The sequence below is a fragment of the Tasmannia lanceolata genome, unplaced genomic scaffold (genome assembly GCF_043159265.1).
Source record: "Tasmannia lanceolata isolate RefF3 unplaced genomic scaffold, GAP_Taslan_0.1 ptg000119l, whole genome shotgun sequence".
Taxonomy (NCBI): domain Eukaryota; kingdom Viridiplantae; phylum Streptophyta; class Magnoliopsida; order Canellales; family Winteraceae; genus Tasmannia; species Tasmannia lanceolata.
Window position 1 is genome coordinate 1025001 of NW_027518795.1, and position 7500 is coordinate 1032500.

Consider the following 7500-nt stretch of genomic DNA (forward strand, 5'->3'; position numbering starts at 1 on the left):
TGCAGATTTTGGGCGTTTTTGCCTGGATAGGCTAAGGAATGGGCATGCTTTGGGCGTTTTTGCCCGGATAGGCACCGGAATGCTTGGCCTTGGCTTGTCCTAGCAAGGCATTGCTGGGTTGGGCTCCCTTGGCCTTTTGGGCGCCTTGGACGATGTCTTGCGAAGACCATGGGCACAAGGCCATGGCATATGGTGAAGAAAGGACCACGGTTGCCAAGGTTAGGCACCGGAATGCTTGGCCTTGGCTTGCCCTAGCAGGGCATTGCTGGGTTGGGCTCCCTTGGCCTTTTGGGCGCCTTGGACGATGTCTTGCGAAGACCATGGGCACAAGGCCATGGCATATGGTGAGGAAAGGACCACGGTTGCCAAGGTTAGGCACCGGAATGCTTGGCCTTGGCTTGCCAAAGCAGGGCATTGCTGGGTTGGGCTCCCTTGGCCTTCCGGGCGCCTTGGACACTGTCTTGGGAAGACCATGGGCACAAGGCCATGGCATATGGTGGGGAATGGACCACGGTTGCCAAGGCTAGGCATATAGAGAGGAATCGCATTTTTGCCCGGATAGGCACCGGAATGCTTGGCCTTGGCTTGCCATAGCAGGGCATTGCTGGGTTGGGCTCCCTTGGCCTTCCGGGGGCCTTGGACGCTGTCTTGGGAAGACCATGGGCACAAGGCCATGGCATATAGTGAGGAATGGACCACGGTTGGCAAGGCTAGGCATATAGAGAGGAATGGACCACGGTTGCCAAGGTTGCGCAAGTTTTGGGCATTTTTTGCCCGGATATGCCCAAGTATGCCCCGATAGGCCCGTTACGCCCCGGTATGAACGCGTATGCCCGGATAGACTCGGTATGCCTTGGGATACATGCGTATGCCCCGATAGGCTTGGTACGCCCCGATATGCGCACGTGTGCCCCAGTAGGGCTCGGTATGCCCCGGTATGTACGCGTGTGCCCCGATAGGCCCGGTATGCCCCGATAGGCCCGGTATGCCCCGATATGCACACGTGTGCCCCAATAGGGGTCGGTATGCCCCGGTAGGTACGCGTGTGCCCCGTAATGCACGTTTCGCAGATCTCCCCGCATGTCCCGCCCCTATATGTAATACTTACTTACTTACTTACTTTCTTTCTTGCTTGCTTGCTTGCTTGCAATGGTTGGGAGTGCCCGGCATGCCCCGCTGCAGAGACCAAGGGCGCAATGACTTGGCACCGCGGATGCCGGGACTCCGGCACTTCCCGTGGCACTGATGGTTGGTTCCAAAGACAAAAGGCCGTGCAAGGCCACCGCACCGCGGATGATTTTGCTCGTGCTGGCGCCGTTGTGTGGCCAAAGAACATGCGCGAATGCTCGTGTCGGAAGGGTTGGTGTCCTGGCCCCGCGGGTGTCACGAATGCTCGGTTGCGAAGACCATGGGACCAGAGCCATGGCACGTCGGATGATGGCTCCAGCTGGCGCCCCGGCACTTTCTGTGGCATTGATGCTCGGTTTCAAAGACAAACGTGCGCAGTGCCAGGGGACCGCGGATGACTGCTCGTGCTGGCCCCGTTGGGCGGCATTGATGGTCGGTTGCAAAGAAAATGCGCGATTGCTCGTGTCGGGGCCCGGCAAGCCAAGGCCAAGCGAGCCATGGCACGTCGGATGATGGCTCCAGCTGGCGCCCCGGCACTTTCTGTGGCATTGATGCTCGGTTTCAAAGACAAACGTGCGCAGGGCCAGGGGACCGCGGATGACTGCTCGTGCTGGCCCCGTTGGGCGGCATTGATGGTCGGTTGCAAAGAAAATGCGCGATTGCTCGTGTCGGGGCCTGGCAAGCCAAGGCCAAGCGAGCCATGGCAACGCGGATGATGGCTCGCTAGTGCTGGCGCCGTGCACAGTGGCCTCGCACACTCGCCCTGCACGCTTCCCTTGCACGCAGCCTTGCACACTAGCCTCGCATGCGAGCCTTGCACCCTAGCCATGCAAACTAGCCTTGCACGGTAGCCATGCACACAAGCCGTGCACATTAGCCATGCGCACAAGCCCCGCACACTAGCCTTGCGCACAACCCTTGCACACAAGCCATGCACTCGAGCAATGCACACAAGCCTTGCACTCAAGCAATGCACACAAGCCCTGGACACTAGCCTTGCACACGGGCCTGGCACACAAGCCTTGGGCACTAGCCTTGCGCACTAGCGTTCCACATGAGCCTTGCACACTAGCCTTGGACACTAGCCTTGCACACAGGCCTTGCACACTAGGCATGCTTGGGCGAGCTGATCCCGCATCAAGTCGACGGGTCTAGGCATTCTTGGGCGCAGATCCCGCATCGTCTCGTCGCGTCTGGGCGCAAACACGTCGCGTCTCGTTGCGTCTTCAGAAGTCGTCGCTAACAGCACCTTTGGTTGCCACTGGTGGTTAGGCTGGTTGGTTGCGCAAACCCTATAGGAGGGTGGCATGCTGGTGGGCGTTTTTGCCCGGATAGGCACTAGAATGTGCAGATTTTGGGCGTTTTTGCCTGGATAGGCTAAGGAATGGGCATGCTTTGGGCGTTTTTGCCCGGATAGGCACCGGAATGCTTGGCCTTGGCTTGTCCTAGCAAGGCATTGCTGGGTTGGGCTCCCTTGGCCTTTTGGGCGCCTTGGACGATGTCTTGCGAAGACCATGGGCACAAGGCCATGGCATATGGTGAGGAAAGGGCCACGGTTGCCAAGGTTAGGCACCGGAATGCTTGGCCTTGGCTTGCCAAAGCAGGGCATTGCTGGGTTGGGCTCCCTTGGCCTTCCGGGCGCCTTGGACACTGTCTTGGGAAGACCATGGGCACAAGGCCATGGCATATGGTGGGGAATGGACCACGGTTGCCAAGGCTAGGCATATAGAGAGGAATTGCATTTTTGCCCGGATAGGCACCGGAATGCTTGGCCTTGGCTTGCCATAGCAGGGCATTGCTGGGTTGGGCTCCCTTGGCCTTCCGGGGGCCTTGGACGCTGTCTTGGGAAGACCATGGGCACAAGGCCATGGCATATAGTGAGGAATGGACCACGGTTGGCAAGGCTAGGCATATAGAGAGGAATGGACCACGGTTGCCAAGGTTGCGCAAGTTTTGGGCATTTTTTGCCCGGATATGCCCAAGTATGCCCCGATAGGCCCGTTACGCCCCGGTATGAACGCGTATGCCCGGATAGACTCGGTATGCCTTGGGATACATGCGTATGCCCCGATAGGCTTGGTACGCCCCGATATGCGCACGTGTGCCCCAGTAGGGCTCGGTATGCCCCGGTATGTACGCGTGTGCCCCGATAGGCCCGGTATGCCCCGATATGCACACGTGTGCCCCAATAGGGGTCGGTATGCCCCGGTAGGTACGCGTGTGCCCCGTAATGCACGTTTCGCAGATCTCCCCGCATGTCCCGCCCCTATATGTAATACTTACTTACTTACTTACTTTCTTTCTTGCTTGCTTGCTTGCTTGCAATGGTTGGGAGTGCCCGGCATGCCCCGCTGCAGAGACCAAGGGCGCAATGACTTGGCACCGCGGATGCCGGGACTCCGGCACTTCCCGTGGCACTGATGGTTGGTTCCAAAGACAAAAGGCCGTGCAAGGCCACCGCACCGCGGATGATTTTGCTCGTGCTGGCGCCGTTGTGTGGCCAAAGAACATGCGCGAATGCTCGTGTCGGAAGGGTTGGTGTCCTGGCCCCGCGGGTGTCACGAATGCTCGGTTGCGAAGACCATGGGACCAGAGCCATGGCACGTCGGATGATGGCTCCAGCTGGCGCCCCGGCACTTTCTGTGGCATTGATGCTCGGTTTCAAAGACAAACGTGCGCAGGGCCAGGGGACCGCGGATGACTGCTCGTGCTGGCCCCGTTGGGCGGCATTGATGGTCGGTTGCAAAGAAAATGCGCGATTGCTCGTGTCGGGGCCCGGCAAGCCAAGGCCAAGCGAGCCATGGCACGTCGGATGATGGCTCCAGCTGGCGCCCCGGCACTTTCTGTGGCATTGATGCTCGGTTTCAAAGACAAACGTGCGCAGGGCCAGGGGACCGCGGAGGACTGCTCGTGCTGGCCCCGTTGGGCGGCATTGATGGTCGGTTGCAAAGAAAATGCGCGATTGCTCGTGTCGGGGCCTGGCAAGCCAAGGCCAAGCGAGCCATGGCAACGCGGATGATGGCTCGCTAGTGCTGGCGCCGTGCACAGTGGCCTCGCACACTCGCCCTGCACGCTTCCCTTGCACGCAGCCTTGCACACTAGCCTCGCATGCGAGCCTTGCACCCTAGCCATGCAAACTAGCCTTGCACGGTAGCCATGCACACAAGCCGTGCACATTAGCCATGCGCACAAGCCCCGCACACTAGCCTTGCGCACAACCCTTGCACACAAGCCATGCACTCGAGCAATGCACACAAGCCTTGCACTCAAGCAATGCACACAAGCCCTGGACACTAGCCTTGCACACGGGCCTGGCACACAAGCCTTGGGCACTAGCCTTGCGCACTAGCGTTCCACATGAGCCTTGCACACTAGCCTTGGACACTAGCCTTGCACACAGGCCTTGCACACTAGGCATGCTTGGGCGAGCTGATCCCGCATCAAGTCGACGGGTCTAGGCATTCTTGGGCGCAGATCCCGCATCGTCTCGTCGCGTCTGGGCGCAAACACGTCGCGTCTCGTTGCGTCTTCAGAAGTCGTCGCTAACAGCACCTTTGGTTGCCACTGGTGGTTAGGCTGGTTGGTTGCGCAAACCCTATAGGAGGGTGGCATGCTGGTGGGCGTTTTTGCCCGGATAGGCACTAGAATGTGCAGATTTTGGGCGTTTTTGCCTGGATAGGCTAAGGAATGGGCATGCTTTGGGCGTTTTTGCCCGGATAGGCACCGGAATGCTTGGCCTTGGCTTGTCCTAGCAAGGCATTGCTGGGTTGGGCTCCCTTGGCCTTTTGGGCGCCTTGGACGATGTCTTGCGAAGACCATGGGCACAAGGCCATGGCATATGGTGAGGAAAGGACCACGGTTGCCAAGGTTAGGCACCGGAATGCTTGGCCTTGGCTTGCCAAAGCAGGGCATTGCTGGGTTGGGCTCCCTTGGCCTTCCGGGCGCCTTGGACACTGTCTTGGGAAGACCATGGGCACAAGGCCATGGCATATGGTGGGGAATGGACCACGGTTGCCAAGGCTAGGCATATAGAGAGGAATTGCATTTTTGCCCGGATAGGCACCGGAATGCTTGGCCTTGGCTTGCCATAGCAGGGCATTGCTGGGTTGGGCTCCCTTGGCCTTCCGGGGGCCTTGGACGCTGTCTTGGGAAGACCATGGGCACAAGGCCATGGCATATAGTGAGGAATGGACCACGGTTGGCAAGGCTAGGCATATAGAGAGGAATGGACCACGGTTGCCAAGGTTGCGCAAGTTTTGGGCATTTTTTGCCCGGATATGCCCAAGTATGCCCCGATAGGCCCGTTACGCCCCGGTATGAACGCGTATGCCCGGATAGACTCGGTATGCCTTGGGATACATGCGTATGCCCCGATAGGCTTGGTACGCCCCGATATGCGCACGTGTGCCCCAGTAGGGCTCGGTATGCCCCGGTATGTACGCGTGTGCCCCGATAGGCCCGGTATGCCCCGATATGCACACGTGTGCCCCAATAGGGGTCGGTATGCCCCGGTAGGTACGCGTGTGCCCCGTAATGCACGTTTCGCAGATCTCCCCGCATGTCCCGCCCCTATATGTAATACTTACTTACTTACTTACTTTCTTTCTTGCTTGCTTGCTTGCTTGCAATGGTTGGGAGTGCCCGGCATGCCCCGCTGCAGAGACCAAGGGCGCAATGACTTGGCACCGCGGATGCCGGGACTCCGGCACTTCCCGTGGCACTGATGGTTGGTTCCAAAGACAAAAGGCCGTGCAAGGCCACCGCACCGCGGATGATTTTGCTCGTGCTGGCGCCGTTGTGTGGCCAAAGAACATGCGCGAATGCTCGTGTCGGAAGGGTTGGTGTCCTGGCCCCGCGGGTGTCACGAATGCTCGGTTGCGAAGACCATGGGACCAGAGCCATGGCACGTCGGATGATGGCTCCAGCTGGCGCCCCGGCACTTTCTGTGGCATTGATGCTCGGTTTCAAAGACAAACGTGCGCAGTGCCAGGGGACCGCGGATGACTGCTCGTGCTGGCCCCGTTGGGCGGCATTGATGGTCGGTTGCAAAGAAAATGCGCGATTGCTCGTGTCGGGGCCCGGCAAGCCAAGGCCAAGCGAGCCATGGCACGTCGGATGATGGCTCCAGCTGGCGCCCCGGCACTTTCTGTGGCATTGATGCTCGGTTTCAAAGACAAACGTGCGCAGGGCCAGGGGACCGCGGATGACTGCTCGTGCTGGCCCCGTTGGGCGGCATTGATGGTCGGTTGCAAAGAAAATGCGCGATTGCTCGTGTCGGGGCCTGGCAAGCCAAGGCCAAGCGAGCCATGGCAACGCGGATGATGGCTCGCTAGTGCTGGCGCCGTGCACAGTGGCCTCGCACACTCGCCCTGCACGCTTCCCTTGCACGCAGCCTTGCACACTAGCCTCGCATGCGAGCCTTGCACCCTAGCCATGCAAACTAGCCTTGCACGGTAGCCATGCACACAAGCCGTGCACATTAGCCATGCGCACAAGCCCCGCACACTAGCCTTGCGCACAACCCTTGCACACAAGCCATGCACTCGAGCAATGCACACAAGCCTTGCACTCAAGCAATGCACACAAGCCCTGGACACTAGCCTTGCACACGGGCCTGGCACACAAGCCTTGGGCACTAGCCTTGCGCACTAGCGTTCCACATGATTTTGCTCGTGCTGGCGCCGTTGTGTGGCCAAAGAACATGCGCGAATGCTCGTGTCGGAAGGGTTGGTGTCCTGGCCCCGCGGGTGTCACGAATGCTCGGTTGCGAAGACCATGGGACCAGAGCCATGGCACGTCGGATGATGGCTCCAGCTGGCGCCCCGGCACTTTCTGTGGCATTGATGCTCGGTTTCAAAGACAAACGTGCGCAGGGCCAGGGGACCGCGGATGACTGCTCGTGCTGGCCCCGTTGGGCAGCATTGATGGTCGGTTGCAAAGAAAATGCGCGATTGCTCGTGTCGGGGCCTGGCAAGCCAAGGCCAAGCGAGCCATGGCAACGCGGATGATGGCTCCAGCTGGCGCCCCGGCACTTTCTGTGGCATTGATGCTCGGTTTCGAAGACAAACGTGCGCAGGGCCAGGGGACCGCGGAGGACTGCTCGTGCTGGCCCCGTTGGGCGGCATTGATGGTGTGTTGCAGAGAGCATGTGCGATTGCAAGTGTCGGCCGGGTTTGGGTTCCCTTGGGCTTTCGGGTGCCTTGGACGCTGTCTTGCGAAGACCATGGGCACAAGGCCCCGTCCTGGCCCCTTGTTCGATTCGCTCTCGTCTTGCGCTTGCTTCCAAGGTCCTCCATGACCTTCCCCATGGCCTTGCTAGATCCCCCCCATGACGCATGACCTCTGTCCGTTGATTGGTTTTGAGTGCACACC